The sequence below is a fragment of the Salmo salar genome, chromosome ssa11 (assembly GCF_905237065.1).
Source record: "Salmo salar chromosome ssa11, Ssal_v3.1, whole genome shotgun sequence".
Taxonomy (NCBI): Eukaryota; Metazoa; Chordata; class Actinopteri; order Salmoniformes; family Salmonidae; genus Salmo; species Salmo salar.
Genome location: NC_059452.1, coordinates 7,250,405 through 7,274,171, shown reverse-complemented (window position 1 = coordinate 7,274,171; position 23,767 = coordinate 7,250,405).

Sequence of the window (23,767 nt, the reverse complement as noted above, 5' to 3'; positions counted from 1 at the left end):
GGCAGGCCAAAACCTGAGAAGATTGCATACAGGAAGTGCCCTCTCTGACCATTTCTTGGCCTTCTATAGCCTTTTATGGAAAATAGAGGATCTCTGCTGTAACGTGACATTTTCTAAGGCTCCCATAGGCTCTCAGAAGGCGCCAGAACGGGGAATGATGACTCTGCAGTCCCTGGGAGAAAAACAGTAGCGCATTTGGATAGTGGTCGATCTGAGAACAATGAAACGGGTGCGCGCGTGCACATGAAGAGTCCATTTTACATTTTCAGTCTTTGAACGAAAACAACGTCTCCTGGTCGGAATATTATCGCTATTTTACGAGAAAAATCGCATAAAAATTGATTTTAAACAGTGTTTGACATGCTTCAAAGTACGGTAATGGCATATTTTGAATTTTTTTGTCACGATACGCGCCGGCGCGCACCCTTCGGATAGTGTCTTGAACGCAAGAACAAAACGCCGCTATTTGGATATAACTATGGATTATTTGGAACCAAAACAACATTGGGTGTAAAGTACAAGTCCTGGGAGTGCATTCTGATGAAGAACAGCTAAGGTAATCCAATTTCTCTTATAGTAAATCTGAGTTTGGTGAGGGCCAAACTTGGTGGGTGTCAAAATAGCTAGCCATGATGGCCGGGCTATCTACTCAGAATATTGCAAAACGTGCTTTCACCGAAAAGCTATTTTAAAATCGGGCACCGCGATTGCATAAAGGAGTTCTGTATCTATAATTCTTAAAATAATTGTTATGTTTTTTGTGAACGTTTATCGTGAGTAATTTAGTGAATTCACCGGAAGTTTCAGTGGGTATGCTAGTTCTGAACGTCACATGCTAATGTAAAAAGCTGGTTTTTGATATAAATATGAACTTCATTAAACAAAACATGCATGTATTGTATAACATAATGTCCTAGGAGTGTCATCTGATGAAGATCATCAAAGGTTAGTGCTGCATTTAGCTGTGGTTTTGGTTTTTGCAACATTATATGCTAGCTTGAAAAATGGGTGTGTGATTATTTCTGGCTGGGTACTCTCCTGACATAATCTAATGTTTTTCTTTTGTTGTAAAGCCTTTTTGAAATCGGACAATGTGGTTAGATAAAGGAGAGTCTTGTCTTTAAAATAGTGTAAAATAGTCATATGTTTGTAAAATTGAAGTTTTGGGATTTTTGAGGAGTTTGTAATTCGCGCCACGCCCTATCATTGGATATTGGAGCGGTGTTCCGCTAGCAGAGCATCTAGATGTAAGTTAAATTACAGGTTGTAATGCAACAAAATAGGAAAAACGCCAAGGGGGATGAATACTTTTGCACTGTACACAGAGAGCTAACATTAATAATATGCATGTCAGTCTCTCCTGGCTCAAAGTGGAGGAGAGATTGACTTCATCACTACTTGTATTTGTGAGAGGTATTGACATGTTGAATGCACCAAGCTGTCTGAACTACTGGCACACAGCTCGGACACCCATGCATACCCCACAAGACATACCACCAGAGGTCTCTTCACAGTCCCCAAGTCCAGAACAGACTATGGCACAGTACTACATAGAGCCATGACTACATGGAACTCTATTCCACATGAAGTAACACATGCAACCAGTAAAATTACATTTAAAAAAAAGACAAAAATACACCTTATGGAACAGTGGGGACTGTGAACCAACACAAACAGATGATAACATATGCACTTTACACACGGATTTTGTGTTGTAGATATGTGGTGGTAGAGTAGAGGCCTGAGGGCACACACTTAATATGTTGTGAAATCTTTTGTGAATGTATTGTAATGTTTTTAAAATTGTATAACTGCCTTCATTTTGCTGGACCGCAGGAAGAGTAGCTCGGGATGGGGACTCATAATAAGTACAAATAGTGTACTCCCATTACCTAATTGTATCACTTTATTTACTTAGCCAGGAGTAACACTTGTCACTGTTTTCCAGGGAGTATACCTCATCCTCCGATCCATATTATTGAAACCCATTCTGTCAAAAATGTACTGTATGTTAGTGTATTTCAGAGAACATGTCCTCATACTGTCAACAAGTGGAAAGAATATTGCACATCATTACTGTCCCTCTGCCCACCTCATTGCCTCTCTCCCCAGCCTAGCCCAGCCGAGACCATCCCAGCCCAGCACAGAAGAGTTTGGAGCCCCGGGGATATTGCCCTACACTCTGCTTCTTCACAGACATCTGCTGACAACACCACCAAGATTAACTCTGAGAAACCCTGTAAAAAATATGCTCTCGTCGGTAATAGAAAAGGGAATGTCATGCAAAGAATTGTGTATTCACAAATAAATCAGCTGGCATAAAGACATCAAACCAAAATATCCTAAAATGAATAAAAATCAAATCTAAATGTTATTTCATTTATTAATTAACTCAAATGTATAAGAAATCTCTGTCTCTGTTTTAGTAGGTGAGCAACAACAATGCCTTTGTCTTACAATAAAAGTAAATGTTCTATTGAGTTCAGTCCCAAAATCCCCCTCCCCAAAAAATCCAGGTGCAAGAAATGAAATAAGGAGTGATCTTATCAGTTCAGCTGTTCCCCTGTGTAATAATCCAAAGGAAAGTAGTCCACAAAGGTTAATGGGTGGCGCCATTGAGGACTCTCACCATTTTGAAGTATAGTCAACTGGGTGGGACTTCCTATGGGTTAAGGAAGGATCACATAATTCCATTTTGGTCATCAGGAGGGATTAGCCAATGAATTATACTTGTGAGCAAACATTCCATAACTGCTTGGCTTTATACCTGTTCAAACAAAACACTCCAGGTGGCAGTTTGCACCCTTTCAGTTTATTTACCAACTCATAGAAGAAGAAAATTGACTACCTGAAAATGGAGATGGCCTCAATGGCATTGTCCAATCTCACAGACGCCTTAATAGGACAGATATAAAGATGAGTAGTCTATCTAAGTCTATAGAATGTTCTCGTCCTGTATGGCGTGAGGAAACAATGGGTCTATACTGGGTCTATACTGGGTCCTACCTGAGGTTTAGACCTTTGGTTTAAAATGTCTAGCTGCCTACTTTTCTCATTGGCAAACCTGGCACAATTAGCCGTCAAACATGTAGAAGGATTATATGTTTACATTCTTCGCTACATCATTAAAAAAGATGAAGATGATGGTGGTCTTGTTAAATAGCTGTATTTTATTAGGTTTGAAGTTTGTGGGATGTGACAGCTGTGAGTTCAAATCCCATTTTGGCCAAAGTTTTTTTTAAGGAAATTATGCTCCACTGCTGGGCGAAGATTCACAAAACACTTCTTACACAAAAACTTAAGAAGCTTCTTAAGATAAAAAATAAGAAGTTCATAAGATAGTTCGTAAGTGCAATTCCTAAACAATATCTTAAGATTTAATGATTTTCTTACGAACTTCTCAAATATCTTCTTACAAATCTTCATAAGGTGTTTGATGCTAGGCAACCGTTTTAGCTAGCTATTTAGCTAGCAGTGGCAATCATGTTAGCATATTTCTTACTGATATTACTGTTCTGAAACATGTTCTTGGGTTTAAAATAATCAATACTGAAACTTTCAGATTAAGTTTGTGAGTGAATAAAAATGTATATATTGCTTTCATGAGCATTTTCTCTCACTGTCCTGAGTTTAAGGCAAGGGTTTAGCTGTCTTAGAATTAAGAACATTTCCAATAAATGTATTTTTAAAAATCTAATTTTGTTTTTACTTTTTGCGTAAGGAGGAACATAAGAAATACTGCAAAAACATTTCCAAAAACCTTTTTGGAGGAAAAGCAAATTCGCTTTACTTTCTTCTTAAGTCTATAGTTAAGGAAAAATGGCAGTTAAGAAGAAATTTCTTCTTAAGAAGGTTTTGTGAATCTGGGCACTGGTCCTCATGTCAAATAACGCATATGTCACGAAGTAGATCATTATAAAAAATACACATAAATCGTTGTAGGACTTTATTTAGGTGTACATATCCATGTAATGTAATATACATTTTAGGCCCTTGTAGTGTGTTCGTCTACAAGGCTGAAGATTTACAGTACCAGTAGAAATTTGACACATCTACTCATTCATGGGTTTTTCTTTATTTTTATTATTTTCTACAATGTAGAATAATAGTGAAGACATCAACACTATGAAATAACACATATGGAATCATGTAGTAACCAAAAAAGTGTTAAGCAAATCAAACTATATTTTATATTCTTCAAAGTAGCCACCCTTTGCCTTGATGACAACTATAAACACTCTTGGCATTCTCTCAACCAGCTTCACCTGGAATGCTTTTCCAACAGTCTTGAAGGAGTTCCCACATATGCTGAGTACTTGTTGGTTGCGTGTCCGCTCTGCGGTCCAACTCATCCCAAACCATCTCAACTGGGTTGAGGTCGGGTGATTGTGGAAGCCAGGTCATCTCATGCAGCACTCCATCACTCTCCTTCTTGGTCAAATAAACCTTTGACAGTATGGAGGTGTGTTGAAAAAAAAATGAGGTGTGTTGAAAAACCAATGATAGTCCCACTAAGTGCAAACCAAATTGGATGGGGTATCGCTGCAGAATGCTGTGGCAGCCATGCTGGTTAAGTGTTCCTTGAATTCTAAATAAATCACTGACAGTGTCACCAGCAAAGCACCCCCACACCAGCACACCTCCTCCTCCATGCTTCACGGTGGGAACCACACATGCAGAGATCGTCCGTTCACTTACTCTGTGTCTCACAAAGACACGGCGGTTGGAACGAAAAATCTCAAATTTGGACTCATCAGACCAAAGCACAGATTTCCACCGGTCTAATGTCCATTGCTCGTGTTTGTTGGCCCAAGCAAGTCTCTTCTTATTGGTGTCCTTTAGTAGTGGTTTCTTTGCATCAATTCGACCATGAAGATCTGATTCACACAGTCTCCTCTGAACTGTTGATGTTGATATGGGTCTGTTACTTGAACTCTGTGAAGCATTTATTTGGGCTGCAATTTCTGAGGCTGGTAACTCTAATGTACTTGTACTCTGCAGCAGAGGCAACTCTGGGTCTTCTTTTCCTGTGGCGGTCCTCATGAGAGCCAGTTTCAATCATAGTGCTTGAGGATTTTTGCGACTGCCTTAGAAGAATCTTTCAAAGTTCTTGAAATGTTCCGGATTGACTGACCTTCATGTCTTAAAGTAATGATGGACTGTCATTTCTCTTTGTTTATTTGATCTGTTCTTGCCATAATATGGACTTGGTCTTTTACCAAATAGGGCTATATTCTGTATATCACCCCTACATTGTCGCAACACAACTGATTGGCTCTAACACATTGAGAAGGAAAGAAATTCCACAAATGAACTTTTACCAAAGGCACACCTGTTAATTGAAATGCATTCCAGGTGACTACCTCATGAATCTGGTTGAGAGAATGCCAAGAGTGTGCAAAGCTGTCATCAAGGCAAAAGGTGGCTACTTTGAAGAATCTCAAATCTAAACTTTTTTGGTTACTACATGATTCCATATGTGTTATTTCATAGTTTTGAAGTCTTCACTATTATTCTACAATGTAGAAAATAGTCAAACTAAAGAAAAACCCTGGAATGAGTAAGTGTGTCTAAACTTTTTACTGGTACAGTAGGTCCTTATTAAATTAATTCTTAATCTTAGATTATATAGTATTTTGTATTTATTAGGGAGCCAAGGCAGCAGCTAGTCTTCCTGGGTTCCAAACACATTAAAGCACTTACATCACACGTCAAGTTGTTGTCTGCACCCTTCTCAACACACTGGCTGTGTCTGAAATCTAGCTTGGCTACTACTCATTGTACTATATACTATTTAGAAAGTTGTAACGATGTGTGCTGAGAGTCGGGAAGCAAGTTCAGGGATAATACAAAATAAGAAACATGAACAACGCACAGACATGACACAAGAACAGAAACAATGACGCCTGGGGAAGGAACCAAAGGGGATGACATATATAGGGCAGGTAATCAAGGAAATTATGGAGTCCAGGTGAGTCTGATGACACACAGGTGCGCGTAACGATGGTGACAGGTGTGCGCCATAACGAGCAGCTTGGTGACCTCGAGGCCGGGGAGGGAGCACACGTGACAAAAGTACTGTTTAGTAAAAACAAATACAGTAAGCAACAAATATCAGCATACTAGGCTTATCCTACTGAGAATGAGTAATCTAATGTGCAATTTCCTTGATTCCCTACATTAATACATTTTGGTACAGCGTGTCCCCCAGCTGATTATCAGCTGTTGTCAGTTACTCCTGGGTCTCTAAATAGGATTCTCTTCCTCAATAGTGTGCAGCAAATTCTACTACATGACAAGGCAAAATGTGTATGATATCCTGCCATTTAAAGCATACTCAATTTTCGATTTTTTTTCACATACCCAGAATGCCTACTATTTAGAACGCAAGTTTGGCTATTTGGACACGGCCACTAACACAATTAAAGTGCTTCTACATTTCAAAGAAAAGGGGATAAGGGCCTTGGTCAGGGAGGTGACCAAGAACCCGATGTCACTCTAACAGAGCTCCAGAGTTCCTCTGTGGAGATGGGAGAACCTTCCAGAAGCACAACCATCTCTGCAGCATTACACCATTCAGGCCTTTACGGTAGACGGAAGCCACTCCTCAGTAAAAGGCACATGAAAACCCGCTTGGAGTTTGCCAAAAGGCACCTAACAGAATCTCAGGCCATGAGAAAACGATTCTCTGGTCTGATGAAACCAAGATTGAACTATTTGGCCTGAATGCGAAGCACACAGCCAAGACAACGTAGGAGTGGCTTTGGGACAAGTCTCTGAATGTCCTTGAGTGGCCAACTTAGAGCCCTAATTTGAACCCAATCGAACATCTCTGGAGAGACCTGAAAATAGCTGTGCAGCAACGCTCCCTATTCAACCTAATAGAGCTTGAGAGGATCTGCAGAGAAGAATGGGAGAAACTCCCCAAATACAGGTGTGCCAAGCTTGTAGCATCATACCCAAGAAGACTCGAGGCTGTAATCGCTGCCAAAGGTGCTTCAACAAAGTACTGAGTAAAGGGTCTGAATACTCATATAAATGTGATATTTCAGTTTTTTATTTATGTCCTTACCAGGTATTTTGTGTAGATTGATGAGGAAGAAATAAGGCTGTAACGTAACAAAATGTGGAAAAATTCAAGGGGTCTGAATACTTTTCCCAAATGCACTGTAGACCCTGGGCTTTTAAATTATGATCAGTTTTCTAGTTACGAAAGATTTCTATTTTACCAGGAAATGACTGGGTGTGGCTAGCCAGTGACCAGGGTGGAGCCCACAGCCTATACACATGAAAAATACATAGAACTGTAACGGCCATCGTTGAAGAGAGTAGACCAAGGCGCAGCGTGGTTAGTGCTCATCATTAATTTATTAAAGATAGAACACTTTAAACAAAAAAACAAGAAACCGACAGCCAAACAGTTCTGTCAGGTGCAAAACACTAAACCGAAATGAACTACCCACAAAACCCAAAGGAAAACAGGCTGCCTAAGTATGGCTCCCAATCAGCAACAACGATATGCAGCTGTCCCTGATTGAGAGCCATACCAAACAAAGAAATACCAAACATAGAAAAAAGGACATAGAATGCCCACCCCAACTCACGCCCTGACCAACCAAAATAGAGACATAAAAGGATCTCTAAGGTCAGGGCGTGACAAGAACCTTGTGGGTCACAAAGTATCTAACTGTGTGAAACATTTGAAATCTTTAGTCTGTTACATCCTATCACCGAATAGAATGAGGGTAAATATTTTTTAACACCATAGTGTTTTTAGGACATATCTACACCAACTGGGAGAAAAAAATTTAACATTCCAAGTAAACGCCTACAAAAACTTTCAGCTGAAAGGAGCCGGGTATAACACAAACCACTGCAAAGAGGATGTAGATAGAACACCCCCTGTATACTTCAATCAATGTGGAAGAGCTGTAACCACCCACAGAGGGGTTTGGCTGGGAGACAGTTTGCCATTAGCGATGGACACATATTTATCAGCTTGGTGATAGATGGAGGGATCAGGATAAAGAAATGGATGGATGTGTTAAAGAGAGAGAGAGAGAAATACGAGATGACGTTAAAAGAGTTTTGACAAGATGCCTCAGCTACTGCTGTGGTAGGTAACACACACACACGCACACGCATGCGCACGCGCACAAACACACTTCAGCTGCCGTAAGTGTTAGGTTTGACACAGTGGAAGTGTTATTGATGTGTTGGAGGGCGGATGCGAGATGCTTTTTGTAGCGCTTCGCTAAACTGTTAGCCTATTTGCCGATTTTAACAGCGTTTGGCTTGACAGTGTGCTATTCAATTAGTCTAATGAAGGTTGGCTAACACACACACGCTTTGTCTCTCCCATTACGCATCATAACGCTGCGTCAAATTAAACACCATTTGATAAGAGCATCTGAGTGTTTAATTATTGTAATGATCTCATAGCACATCAATCAGCTTTTCACCATCCAACGTTGCCGTCAGAGACAGATTATTATTAAAAGCCCTAGCTCTCTGATGGTCTTTTTGCTCTCTCTCTCTCTCTTTCTTTTTCTTCTCTGCACATTCTGTTCTCTGCTTCATATCTCTGATTAACAAAACACAAAGACAAAATCAAAGCGTAACATTTTGAAATGTACTTTTAGAAATTTAGAGTTCTAAGAAAAGCATTTTTGAAAAAAAGTCTCTAGAATTCATATCATGTGACAGAAATTCTTACAGGTTTTTCAGAACAAAGTCATCCTCATTTCACCTCATCTTACCTGGCTCAACAAAAAGCCTGATCACAGACAAGTTAAGTGATATAACCTTTCAGACTTTTCAGGGATGGTGCGAGATTTTGGAAGTCTTTCTTTTTCTACTTACCCAAAGTCAGATGAACTCGTGGATATTATTTGTATGTCTCTGCGTCCAGTATGTCTAGGTATTAGCTCTGGCCTCAGACATGTGTCTTCAGGACACAAACACAAAAATGTTCCCTAGAGATCTCAGCAGCTGTTGTGAACAGGTGTTTTGGCCTGTGTTCCAGATGAGGAGTTTGGCTTGTAATTGGAGGCCTGGAGCAGGAAGACCCTACACCAACACACACACACTGAGGGCCAGCACTGGGTGGCCAATCATTTTTACAGCATGTTACAATCAGTAGTGTTGTGTGGGTAAAATCAATGAGGAAGCCAATCCAGTAAAAAGCCATACTACAACGTATGTTATGAAAATTGCAGGGTTTGCTCTATAACCCATTCATTCATACGTCACGTGATATACAACAAGGCCGTGACAACAGAAATACAACAGTCACACAGCGGCGGAGTTAGTTCAACTACACGTACGTTTGTTTCATCACAAAACCGAGAGCAACGTCTGTCTGGTGAAGTCCTCATAGCAAATATTGCATAAAAATAGTTATCACCAACAGCATAGTCAAGCAAGTTAATGTTTTCAACAGTTTATTAAACAACTACTGATTTAGAACCATGGAGTTACTGCAAGTCAGTACAAGGACAACAGGAGCACTACTATCCCAGCACCATTTCAATTTAAACATCATCAAATCAACAAGGCTAAATTTGCTTACTTTAATACACTGAAAACAAACTTAAAGATACCAAAAGCAATTTAGACCAATCGATGTTGTTAAATGTCATGTGATGTCCATGGTATTCATTTCTGTGTATGTATGTATGTAGGTGTGGGCATCCGTGCGTGTGCATGCAAGTAAAACTTTTTTTTTACTCACCCTACTTATAGACTAGTTGAATGCCAATGTCATCCTCTTCTCTTTCATGTCGGCAAAACGGTCTATGGCTCTGTCATACAGTACAGTTCTAGTTTTGGTTTTCATAAGCTGCCTAGCTAAAATGCTTTCTAGCCTGACTTCCTTGCATGGGCAACAATGAACCAACTTAGCTAGCTAGTTAACGTGAGCCTACTAGGCTACATATTGAACTTCAAATTGTCTCAGGCCAGTGGCACAACATATTCCTTTATGGTTAGATCAGAATCACTGTCATAATCATTGGCCTGCAAGAGAATTAAGTCTAAGCTACAAGTCCAAATCCACATCTCCATCCATGGTTTAGGAGAGGGCAGATTTAGCAAGCTAGCAACCACAGCACGTCAACACAAGCAGACCAGAAACAGACACGTTTTTCTGAAAATGATGTTTTTCAAAGGAAGTGATTTGATTGGTTTGCCAAAGCCAAATCCAAACTGGCCTCTCTTGGGGGGCTTTTGATGCACCAGGACAACCCACAGTTGAGCTCAGCTCAACACTGATTCAAGGGAGGCCAAATGCTTGCTGGCATCAATCAATAAAATGCTAAGGCGGCAACATGTTATACTCCTTTGATCAAGACAGCATCAGAGACATCTATCACATACTGAGATAGAGGGGCGCTGTTTCCATTGACGTACAATTATGAAAACACAGAGAGAGACAAAATAAATATTTGGGGAAGCCTGGCTTCCCTTCGCATCCATGAATACACACCACTGGTTATAATATGTAACTTGTTGATGATAGAAGATGTTCTTCTATTAAGGGCCGGGGGGCTATCTGGTCCAATTGTAATAACCCTCCCACTCTGTCTGCCGAATTCTTTCTCTTTGCTCTTGTTTTCCTTAATAGGATGTCTGTGGGCGGAGTCACTGTTGTAATAAAAATAAAAATTATAGAAGATATCCATTTGTTAAACTATCCTTTAGTGAAAGGAGAGGGTCGTCAGCGAATTGGGACACATCTGGGCCCGGGTGTGTTCCGGGATAAATACACCGTTTTCCCATTCATTGAGGAGACTCTCTCCATGCAAACACACTGTTTGATTTTGGCTGTGGCATTTTTGTAGCCGGTTTGTTTGCTTTGGCATGGTTCAACACTCCTCATTATCCCATCTATACACGCAACCACTCACTTACACTACTGATTACTGACTACACACACACCATAGTTAATTTTATATAGGTTACCTCAGTTAATCAATATATTTATGTTATTCCTTATCTCCACATTGTCTCTGTCACGACTTCCACCGAAGGTGGCTCCTCTCCCTGTTCGGTGGTGCTCGGCTATCGTCGTCGCCGGCCTACTAGCTGCCACCGATCCATTTTTCCTTTTTGTTTGTGTCTGTCTGTTTTGTTCACACCTGTGTCCTATTAGTTGATTTCGGTGGGTTTATTTACCTCCGCTGCCTGCTAGTCTTTGTGCGGGATTGTTTGCTGTGGTTACTCTGTTAGGGGTGCGTGTCTGCACCACAGGGTTTTCTTTTCTCACAGTCGTGTTGTACCGTTTTGGTATGTGTTTAGGAGTAGAGGTTTCTCCTCCGTGTGTTGCGTTTACTTCCCTGTGTGTGGCAACTTCGTTTGGGCGTGTTTCCCCCCATGTTGTTGTTGAGTTGGGACTCCTTAATAAACGATTGTGCCACTGGGACTTCCTAGCTCTCCTGCTCCTGATTCCTGCACCTCCCTCCTCTTAGGAGGCAGGTAACAGTCTCCCTCTTTGTTACGGGTTACGAGCCAATTCGTGACACAATGCAGATCTTTCTACATGTTCTAGTCAATAACAGTCTCCGGAGATTCCAGTTATTCCCCAATAATCAGATTTTCTGCTTGCTGATAATAGATACATTTGATTATAAGACTTTAGTTTGAATGGACTTAATAAACCATCTGAAAGATTGGGATGCCCATGACATAGTACTTAATGGCCCTATCTCAATTCATCCTCAATTCCTAACATCCAATTAATTCCCTCCCCTCAGACCTTCTCCACAAATGTGTTTTGAGGAGGCGATGAGAGAGGATGTGGAGGAATCAAGGCTTTCCTGAATTGAGAAAGAGACAAAGTAACAACAGAACATCAATCTCACGCAGCTTTGTAGTTGTGAAAAAATAGGTGGGTAAACTCTGATCACCGGTTGCAGTGAAAATAAGTAATGCTCCCTATATTTTCAATGCTTTTTTTTCTGCAAAAAAACTCTTGCGCAAACCAAAAAAGTGGGTAAACTACACTACTGATCTCACCTTAAACTGCTGTTAATATGATTCACACTGCATTGCTTTTACATTTTACTTTTACATTTACACTTCAAGTGTTGTTCACCGTGCTAAAATTTGAAATAAGAGCGCATGATTCTGAAGTGTATGTAGACCATCTTTATCCATCGCTTGTGTGTGTGTGTGTGCGTGTATGTTTGTTTGTTTGTTTGATGGCAGGCGCACTCCAAACTCTCCTCGGCAACTAAATGCCAATTTTCTAAGGTAGATAACACCCAGACAAGGCCAAACACACCTTTCAAAATATATCAACAACAGCCTTTCTACATACAGTAATCAGTCAAGTCCAGACTGATTGAAGCTCATGGAAAAACTTGGCTGTAATTTTTGTCTGTTCCCGCCCTTTTGCCTTCTCCAAACACCTATTAATCTTTAGAACTTTAACTCAGAAGACATCAATGGAACGCTCAGGTCTACTTGATTTTATAGCAGTTTAAGCAACAGAAGACCTATCTGATGATAGAGCCTGCACTTTGTTTAAAGTGCTGTTTAGATGTTCAAGAAGGTGTTGGAAGGCCAGAAGAAGAATACATATTAGATGGATAACTTGGGTTTATGTATTCGCATACCCACCTTGAAAAAGTTACAGAACTTTACAATGTCAATGAAGTCTGTAATATGAATATGTGTAAACATACTGAATTGTAATTGGATGCATTTTACCGCTATATCATACTGCGCTATGATTGGTTAAGACCACCCAGGTGGTGAGGTCATCTCCTGTTGATCATGGTAGGAGACATGTGAACATGCCAGTCATAGCTAACTAATAAAGAGCTGCGCTCAGAAATATCCTGTCGTACTGGATTTTATTATTTTGTACAAAGCGTGCAAAACAAGACATGGTGTCAGAGTAAAAGGATTAAAAGATGGAGTTCCTTCACCTCGAATGGACTGGGAGTCTACAGACTTACTCGATGCATGGCGTAAGTTCAAAGAGCATGTGGAGCTAATGTTCACGGGTCCTCTGATGGACAGAGGAGAAGAGGAAAAGCGCAGCTACCTGCTCCTCTGGATCGGTGAAAAAGGGAGAGATATTTACAACACATGGACACTTACCGAGGCTGAATCAAAGTTACTGAAAACATACTACGATCGTTTTGAAGCGTATGTTATGCCGAAGATCAATAGGATTTTCGCTAGGTACAAATTCCATGAGAAAGTACAGGGAGCTAGCGAATTGTTTGAACAGTTTGTGACTGAGATACGTCTGCTTGTGAAAGACTGACTATGCAAACAAGGATGAGTCAGGGACCGTATTGCATTTGGAATACACTCACCGCGAGTGAGAGAGAAACTTCTGAATGTTGGGTCTGAGCTGACGCAGGACAAAGCTATCGACATAGCCAGATCTCACGAGCTAGCACAGGTTCAAATGAAAACCATTTTCCGCTGTAGCATGAGCGCATCACGTGAACAAGCAGTGCACGCAGTCAGGTAGACATCAAAGCACACCTCCGGTGGCTAGAGAGCGCGCTTCAGAACTGTGAGAGACAGACTCAAAACGCCCCAAAACATGTGGATATTGTGGATACAAAGTACATGGCAAACAGGGAAATTGCCCAGCTAAAGGCAAACAATGTACTACATGTGGGAAATGGAATTACTTTGCAAAAGTGTGCAGAGCTTACCATGAAAAAACAATACACGCAATGAGTGAAGATAAAATGTCAATCAAAGAGTAAAATGTTGAGATTGCATTATTCCTCTGAATAAGTACCGCAGCTTGACATCTGAGTGCGAGCTACAGTCCACCACGCGCAGACTGACTGACTGGTTATGGTGGTGAACAGCTCCCATTAAAAGGCACATGCACTTTCAAATGCAAATACAAGGAAGGTGACATGATGTTGGACTTTTACATTGTTGACACTCGAGCACCTGCAGTGCTAGGTCTTAAAGCATGTTTAGACATGGACCTCATCAAGCTAGTTGTATTAGTGACAGCACCAGTAGAGACAGAAAATGTAATGGCGGAGTTTTCTGATGTTTTTACAGGAATAGGACTATTCCCAGGAGAATGTACCATTCACTTTGACCCAGACGCAACCCCTGCGGTCTACCCACAGAGAAAGATTCCCCTTGCTCTCCGTGTCCGTCTGAAGAAAGAGCTGGATAGCATGGAGATATCTGACATAGTCACCAAGGTTAGAGAACCGACAGATTGGGTAAACGCGTTAGTGGTGGTGGAGAGTACCACGCACAGGCAAGCTCAGAGTATGTCTCGACCCAAGAGACTTGAACAAGGCTATCAAACACCCCCATTACCCTTTACCGACGCTAGATGGCATCACACACAAGCTAGCGGGAGCACGCTACTTCAGTGTCATGGACGCCAGATCTAAGCTCACAACGTTCAACACACTATTTGGACGCTACAGGTTTCGTCGCCTGACTTTTGAGATTATCTCAGCCCAAGACGAGTTTCAGGAAAGGATCAACGAAGTGTACGAAGGCCTCTACTGAGTTGTGGCAATTGTGGACGACATCCTTGTCTATGGTCGAACCAAAGAGGAACACGACAAAAACCTTTGCGCAATGCTGCAATGGTCCCGCGAGAGAGGAGTCCGGCTCAACCCCGAGAAGAGCAGTCTGTGCTACAGAGGTCAGCTACATTGGACATCTTCTCACAGCGAATGGAATCAAGCCAGATCCACAGAAGGTCTCAGCCATAAAAGAAATGGAGCCACCAAAGAACCGTTCAGAGCTGGAAACAGTGCTTGGCATGGTCAACTACTTATCCAAGTTCACACCCAGCCTCTTCAATGCTAATGCACCCCTGCGTCAGCTGCTAAAGCAGTCCAGTGAGTTCCTCTGGGACAAGCAACAAGACATTGCTTTCCAGAGAGTGAAAGACTTGATCACAAGAGAACCAGGACCAATCATTTCCTACTACGACCCCAACAAAGAGCTCAGACGCCAAGTGGACGCGTCAAAATATGGTGTAGGTGCAGTGCTACTGCAAGGAGGAAAGCCCATCGGCTAGCACTTCCAAATTTCTCACAGACTGTGAAATCAACTACGCTCAAATCGAAAAGGAGCAGTACGCCCCTCTGTTCGGATGTAAGCGTTTCCATCAGTACGTATATGGACGACAAGTCATTGTGGAATCCGACCACAAGGCCCTCGAGTCAATCATAAGGAAACCACTAGCCGCAAGCCCTGCCAAAGCTACAGAGAATGATCCTTCAACTACAAAAATACGACTTCATAATCCCTCACCGTCCAGGCAAAGACATCCCTGTCGCAGACACACTCTCCAGGAGGTTTCTTACCTACAAGGACAGCAGCCTCGGTGAAGGCATGGACATGCAAGTGCACACTGTGTCCAGCAACTTACCAGTTAGTGACACAAAACTGAAGGAGATCTGAGCAGAAACAGAAAAGGACACACAACTCACACAGCTGAGGAAAGTCATACAGGATGGATGGCCTGAGGAGAGGAGAAAATTCCCTTTGAGTGTCTCAAAGTTATGGAACCATCGTGATGAACTATCACAGATCAACTGAATTATTTTCAATGGAGAGACAATCATCATTCCTACCAGTCTCAGAGAAGAGATTTTGACAAAGATCCATGCTGGACACATGGGCATGGAAAAGTGTAAACAGCAAGCACAGGACATTTTGTTTTCGCCCAGAATGTGAAAACAAATAGAGGAGATTGTTGGTAAATGCCCCACCTGTCTTGAACAACGCCCCTCAAACACCAAAGAGCCAATGTTACCTCACTGTATCCCAGACCGACCCTGGCAGGTTGTGGCAGCCGATCTGTTCACCTGGAACAACGAGGATTACATCGTAACAGTGGACTACTACATCAGATACTTCGAACTTGACAAGCTTCACAGCACCACATCTGCAGCTGTGATACACAATCCTGGAAGCAATCTTTGCTAGGCATGGCATTGTAGATACTTTAATGTCTGACAATGGCCCCTGTTACAAATCAAATGAGTTTGAATCCTTCACAAAAGCATGGGAGTTCACACGTCACCACAAGCCCACATTACCCTCAAAGTAATGGCCTTGCTAAAAAATCTGTGCAGATTGCTAAATCACTCATGGACAAAGCAAAAGCAGACAAGAGAGACCCCTACCTCAGTCTCCTTGAATACCGCAACACTCCAGTTGACAACTTCAAATCACCAGCCCAGCTGTTGATGAGCCGCAGACTTCGCTCCATCCTTCCCAGCACCAACCAGCAGCTGCAGCCGGAGGTTGTCAGCTACAAGGAAATGCATGAAAAACGTGCACAGAGACAACAACAACAAAAACGATACTACAACAGGTCAGCTAGACCACTGAACAACGGAGAGTCAGTTAGAATCTAGGAGCATGGCCACTGGAAGCCAGCAGTCGTCATACAGCCAGCTGACACTGAACGTTCATATCACGTCCGCACCGCAGAAGGAGCGGTGTACCGCCGCAATCGTCGTCACCTACTGAACACAAAAGAACAATACACCGTCGAGATGAACCATTCCCCTGAAAGAGAATGTGATGAACTAAGCACACACACAACATACACCATACTTACCTGCAACACCACAAGAACTGTTGACTGACACAGAAGCATGCTCAGCATCATATCTCACAAGGTCAGGAAGAGAGGTCAAGCCCAGTGCTGTCCTAGACCTGTGAAATGTCAAAGGCTGTAGGCGGATCACTGCCCTAAAAGAGTTCTGGATTGTAAACTTGTTATTGAAAAGCTAACTTGAAATGCTTTGGTATTGTATTTGTTTGAAATGTTAAGATGTCATTGCTAGAGTGAAAGCTGAGTTGCTGAGAATTCTTCGTTCTAAAAGTAACAGTATGCTGAATCATTGTTTCAGAGTCTGTTATGTTGATTTAGTTGGTGCAGTATGCAGTATAAATGGTTACTTACCTTGAGTTCAAACTACAGAGCATGTATTCAAAAGAAACACTTAGAATATGTAAAAAAATATATATTTTTGTTTTAAAAGAAGGGGGGTGTATTATTCATAAGTGTAAACATACTGAATTGTAATTGGATGCATTTTACCGCCACATCATACTGCGCTATGATTGGTTAAGACCAACCAGGTGGTGAGGTCATCTTCGGTTGGTCATGGTATGAGACACGTAAACATGCCAGTTATAGCTAGCTAATAAAGAGCTACGTTAAGAAATATCCTGTCGTACTGCATTTTATTATTTTGTACAAGGCGTGCAAAACAAGACAGAGTCCATAAGCATCAGTGAACTGAAGCTCAGTACAATAAACAAGTCATTGTATCCATAATCAGCTCTAGCTGCAAAAAATCCAATTGGAGAAAAACAATTACAAGGCGCTATAGATCTAGATGCTCTCCTGACCCTTGTTGATGACTGTAAATGCCACCGCCACCCCTCACGGCCTGCGCCATTTGACCGCGGCTCCATATTGATCCACGTAGCCTAGAGGAGAGAAATTGCCTGGGATTACAGGTATCAAGTAACAAACGAAATCCTCCAGAAATACGCTAAACAAATATAATAATATCCTCCAATAGTCCTCCAGTAAACAATTAGTCTGCTCCATAAGAGTATCCCTATAGGGCAGGACAATAAAGACCTTAAAGTATGAAAGGTATATTTTCATTCCCCCGACCGGGAGGCACAATCACAGTAGAGTGGGACACTTTATTGACCAAACGGAGGGGAAAATAAAGAGAGGGAGAGGTTATTGCCATTGATTCAGCGGAGGCAGCGGTGGAAGAGTAGTGTAGAGGGAGGCGGTCGTGGGAGTTCATTTTTATTTGGAGACTCGGAGGTAGGACATCGATCCCACTGCTGACACCAATAATGACACTGGTGCCACCCACTCTGCAGGGTCTATCTCCAGCACTCCTTGGCATCTCGCCTGTCTGGGACTGTCTGCCAGCACTGTGGCACAAAATGACACCGAGAGAGTAATCATACTGTATCAGGGGTTGACAACAGGTGGCCCACGGGAAAAAAAACATCCCGCAAGTGATTGAACCCCCAAAGTGTTTTGTCAAATAATATAAACTCAGCAAAAAAAGAAATGTCCCTTTTTGAAGACCCTGTCTTTCAAAGATAATTTGTAAAAATCCAAATAACTTCACAGATTTTCACTGTAAAGGGTTTAAACACTGTTTCCCATGCTTGTTCAATGAACCATAAACAATTAATGAACATGCACCTGTGGGATGGTCATTAAGACACAAACAGCTTACAGATGGTAGGCAATTAAGGTTACAGTTATGACACTAAAGAGGCCTTTCTACTGACTCTGAAAAACACTAAAAGAAAGATACCCGGGGTCCCTGCTCATCTGCGTGAACGTGCCTTACACATGCTGCAAGGAGGTGGCCAGGGCAATAAATTGCAATGTCTGTACTATGAGATGCCTAAGACAGCACTACAGGGAGACAGGACGGGCAGCTGATCGTCCTCACAGTGGCAGCCCACATGTAACAACACCTGCACAGGATCGGTACATCCGAACATCACACCTGCGGGACAGGTACAGGATGGCAACAACAATTGCCAGAGTTACACTAGGAACGCACAATCCCTCCATCAGTGCTCAGACTGTCCGCAATAGGCTGAGAGAGGCTGGACTGAGGGCTTGTAGGCCTGTTGTAAGGCAGGTCCTCACCAGACATCACCGGTAACAACGTCGCCTATGGGCACAAACCGACCGTCGCTGGACCAGACAGGGCTGGCAAAAAGTGCTCTTCACTGACGAGTTGCGGTTTTGTCTCACCAGGGGTGATGGTCGGATTCGCGTTTATTGTCGAAGGAATGAGCGTTACACCGAGGCCTGTACTCTGGAGTGGAATCGATTTGAAGGTGAAGGGTCCGTCATGGTCTGTGGCGGTGTGTCACAGCATCATCGGACTGAGCTTGTTGTCATTGCAGGCAATCTCAACGCTGTGCGTTACAGGGAAGACATCCTCCTCCCTCATGTGGTACCCTTCCTGCAGGCTCATCCTGACATGACCCTCCAGCATGACAATGCCACCAGCCATACTGCTCGTTCTGTGCGTGATTTCCTGCAAGACAGGAATGTCAGGGTTCTGCCATGGCCAGCGAAGAGCCCGGATCTCAATCCCATTGAGCATGTCTGACACATGTTGGATCGGAGGGTGAGGGCTAGGGACACCCCCCCCCCCCCAGAAATGTCCGGGAACTTGCAGAAGCCTTGGTGGAAGAGTTGGTTAACATCTCACAGCAAGAACTGGCAAATATGGTGCAGTCCATGAGGAGGAGATGCACTGCAGTACTTAATGCAGCTAGCTGGTGGCTACACCAGATACTGACTGTTATTTTAGATTTTGACCCCCCGCCATTTGTTCAGGGACACATTATTCAATTTCTGTTAGCCACATGTCTGTGGAACTTGTTCAGATTATGTCTCAGTTGTTGAATCTTGTTATGTTCACACAAATATTTACACATGTTAAGTTTGCTGAAAATAAAAGCAGTTGACAGTGAGAGGACGTTACTTTTTTTGCTGAGTTTATATACAGTACCAGTCAAAAGATTGTAACCACCTACTCATTGCAGGGTTTTTCTTTATTTTTGCTATTTTCTACATTGTAGAATAATAGTGAAGACATCAAAACTATGAAATAACACATATGGAATCATGTAGTAACCAAAAAATTGTTAAACAATTAAAAATATATTTGATATTTGAGATTCTTCAAAGTAGCCACCCTTGGTCTTGATGACAGCGTTAAACACTCTTGGAATTCTCTTAACCAGCTTCATGAGGTAGTCACCTGGAATGCATTTCAATTAACAGGTGTGCCTTGGTAAAAGTTCATTTGTGGAATTTATTTCCTTCTTAATGTGTTTGTGCCAATTAGTTGTGTTGTGACAAGGTAGGGGTGGTATACAGAAGATATCACTATTTGGGAAAATACCATATTAGTCCATACTGTGGAAAGAACTGCTCAAATATGCAAAGAGAAATGACAGTCCGTCATTACTTTAAGACATGAAGGTCAGTCAATCCGGAACATTTCAAGAACTTTGAAAGTTTCTTCAAGTGCAGTCGCAAAAATCCTCAAGCGCTATGATGAAACTGGCTCTCATGAGGACCGCCACAGAAATGAAGACCCAGAGTTACCTCTGCTGCAGAGGATAAGTTCATTAGAGTTACCAGCCTCCAGCCCAAATAAATGTTTCCCAGAGTTCAAGTAACAGACACATCTCAACATCAACTGTACAGAGGAGACTTTGTGAATCAGCCCTTCATTGTCAAATTGCTGCAAAGAAACCACTACTAAAGGACACCAATAATTAGAGACATACTTGGGCCTATCTATATAGGCAGTTGTTTGTCAAAAAAATACTATAAAATCACCAGGAATACAGCAAAAAATGTAGTTAATTAAGGAAATCTGTTCCCAAGTATTCCCACAAATAAAAAAGAGACTTTTATGATCATGTCTCAATGTAATTAAGGTATGACATTATTATTTTGAAATCTATTTTGGGCTTTTTTTAGATCAATTTGCAGTGTAAAAATTGCCCTCGGCTGAATCTTGTTGCATACCCTCTATATTTTCCAAGTTTACAGTTTGCTAACTTAGTTGTTGACCCCTTTGTTTTTTGGAAACTGGGGGAAAATATATCTAAAACAGAACATCATTGATCACATCATCCAACTCATTTGCGACACTTTGAATCATTTCCTTCTCTTTGTACATTGATAGGCGATCTTAGAAACTGTTGTGTAACTCCGATTGTGCCTGTTTGGAGCACAAAGGTTCAAGTCTTACTAAATATATCTAGCCTAGCACATGGTTTAAGCTTCTAAAAAAGCAAAAGGAGTCTAAACAAACATGGGTAAAAATAGCTCTCAAGCTCACCTCTGTGCTTCCACGTCAAGCATTTCGTAACTAGAAACGAACCAATTTTGCCAGTCATTCATGAATCACAAATTGGAAAAGGCTTGAACAACAAAATACAGAGTCAGCATTTTCATAAACATATATCTGAAATTCAATGTAAAGCAAGAGTACATTCCTCTGCTGGATTTTTGAAGCTTTATGTTGCTGCCTCTCCTCTTGAGAAGCTTCCAGTACGCCTCTACGTGGTTGGTCTTATGTGACCTCCTGTTATATTAAGAGCGCTTGTGTCAGGCCCGTCTAATGTGTGCAGTGGATGAGATGATTCATAACGTCATAAAGGACCACATCCAGCAATTACTCCATTATTAGCCAGCAGATAAAAGAGGGGGAGGAAGGAAAGGAGGGACGGATGGAGGGAAGGAGAAAGTGAGGGTGGTGTAAATCTCTCCTACAAAGTGTCATGAGGGTTTACATAAAGTGTTTAATTCAATTTGAAAGAAGCATCGCATCCATTCAAGAAGCCCTAAATCTTTTCCCTCCAACCGGCTTGGAAGAACTTCAGAACAACTTGACCCTGTATATGTTGAGAGGTCAAACAAGTCTTTTGATGGTTATCACTACCAGGGTCATTCAAAGGTCAAGAAATGTCATTGAAGATAATTCATTTTTTAATTGTGCTCATCTTTGAATACCTAATGTATAAATCTAATGGTTTAATAGGACTTGTCTGATGTGGCTCCTTGAAAAGCCCATTAACAATACTGTAGCTCTACGCTAGATCAGCCCAATCTATCCTTATTTGTCTTTCTCGTAAGGAGAATATAGATACTTTATTGCATTATGTCTAGTCTTTTTGTTTGACTATGGCCCGTTACAAAGTTTTTTTACATGTTTAGTATAAGTATATCATTTGTATTTTACTTTTTCCCACTAATCTTTGAATGATCCGTATTCAGCGATTCATGTCATACTTAGATGATTTGCAGATTAGTCGTGCCTTCTGTGAGTGAATGCCCATTAATAGATTATCTCAGTGATCCATTCTACCTTTTGTAATATGAAAATATCTTACTTTTTATTGCTTATGCAGCGGAGTGACACACAACTATTTTCATAGATTACTATAATCATGCCACAGTTGTTTCTGAAGATATTGGAGATGGCAAAGTGGATATGAAGAAATGCTTAACAATTTTTATTCTATTTTTTTGTGAAAGAAAACTGCCTGCCTGGCGGCTGATTATTTCCTTAGGACAAGCAATACATCTATAAGAGACAATTCAATTTTCAGGCTGGTAATAAATGTCACAGAAGATAACAAACAGCTGACGGAGAATTACAATTTGTTTTGTTTTCCCTCCTTGGTGTGGTGTGTGTGTGTGTGTGTGTGTGTGTGTGTGTGTATTTCCTTTCATGAAGTCAGTGCAGACATTATGTCTTCATATAAAAACATTAATGAGAGGAGAATCCTTGATGTTTTAAAACCAATTAAATCTGAAAATAAATCATGTGTATATAATTCCACACTTATAGTGGTGATACCATATCCTTCAATCTGTTCCACTTATGTTCCAATGGAGACAAACCTCAGACAAACTGGTAGAAAAAGGGCATATTTATTTAAAGCACTTTGTCCCCGACATAGAAAAATATGATTGATTTGAGTTGACAATAATAAATAGAGTGCCTGACTATCCTCAGGCCCCATTGGTAACGTACAGTAGTACAATCAATATCCAGTTTCACAATACAGCAAAGGCACTAGCATTTACTGCAATCAGAACAGTCGACAGGGGTTGTGGGAGGCATGGAAGGTGGCAGGGAGAGGTGATGTCTGGATCCATTCCTTGGTAGCCAATTCAATGGCAGCTGTGTATATACCTAGCCCATAGTAATGATGCAGGGTATGTGCCCATCCCATAGTTATGTTGTATGTGCCGACCCCATAGTGGCATTATATGTAACCATTCAGTCATTACAAAGTCATTACAGTAGCAAATAGGCTTGAACACTTGTGCCGTTTCTCGTAACTTTAGGCGTATACCTAATATTTGGCATTTGGAGTAGTAGGTTCATTGGGGTTGAAAGGTTGATTTGTTACTGCCCGGTTGTCCCATGGATTATGTGTACTATAGAGTGCAAAACAGTAGTAGTAGCATAGAGATTTAGGAAGGGGTTGGGATTAGAGAAAGAAGGGATGGTTTGTGAGAACAGGTGTGGGTTTCAGGATGGTATACAAAAAAAACAAGGAATGGGTCAATAGAAAAAGGAATTAAGTTTTAAAGAAAAGGGGAAAGGTTCACTGTAAAAGGAGAAAGGTTTGTTTGGTAGATGACAAGGTTTGTTACAGTAGATGGCACATAGCATACAGCGTATCACTCATCTAGACATGGCACTGGTAATGCTCCAATCGCTCATGGCATGGAATTTCAGTAGTGATTGTTAACAATTCAACAACAGGCTGTTTATTTGCAGCCATTGCATTTCTAGCGAGATGCTTTGCGGTGTTCCCAATCAGTGTTGACTTGTATTTCTGGCTGAATTTGGGTGCATATTTGGCTTAGAGGGGATAAATATATGCAGAAGGAAAAACAAGAATCTTAATATTAACACCTATATAGTACAAGTCAAAAGATTGGACACACCTACTCATTCAAGGGTTTTTCTTTATTTTACTATTTTCTACATTGTAGAATGATAGTGAAGACATCAAAACTATGAAATAACACATATGAAATGATGAAGTAAACAAAAAAGTGTTAAGCAAATCAAAATATATTTTAGATTTTAGATTCTTCAAAGTTGGCACCCTTTGGCTTGATGACAGCTTTGCACACTTGGCATTCTCTCAACCGGCTTCACCTGGAATGCTTTTCCAACAGTCT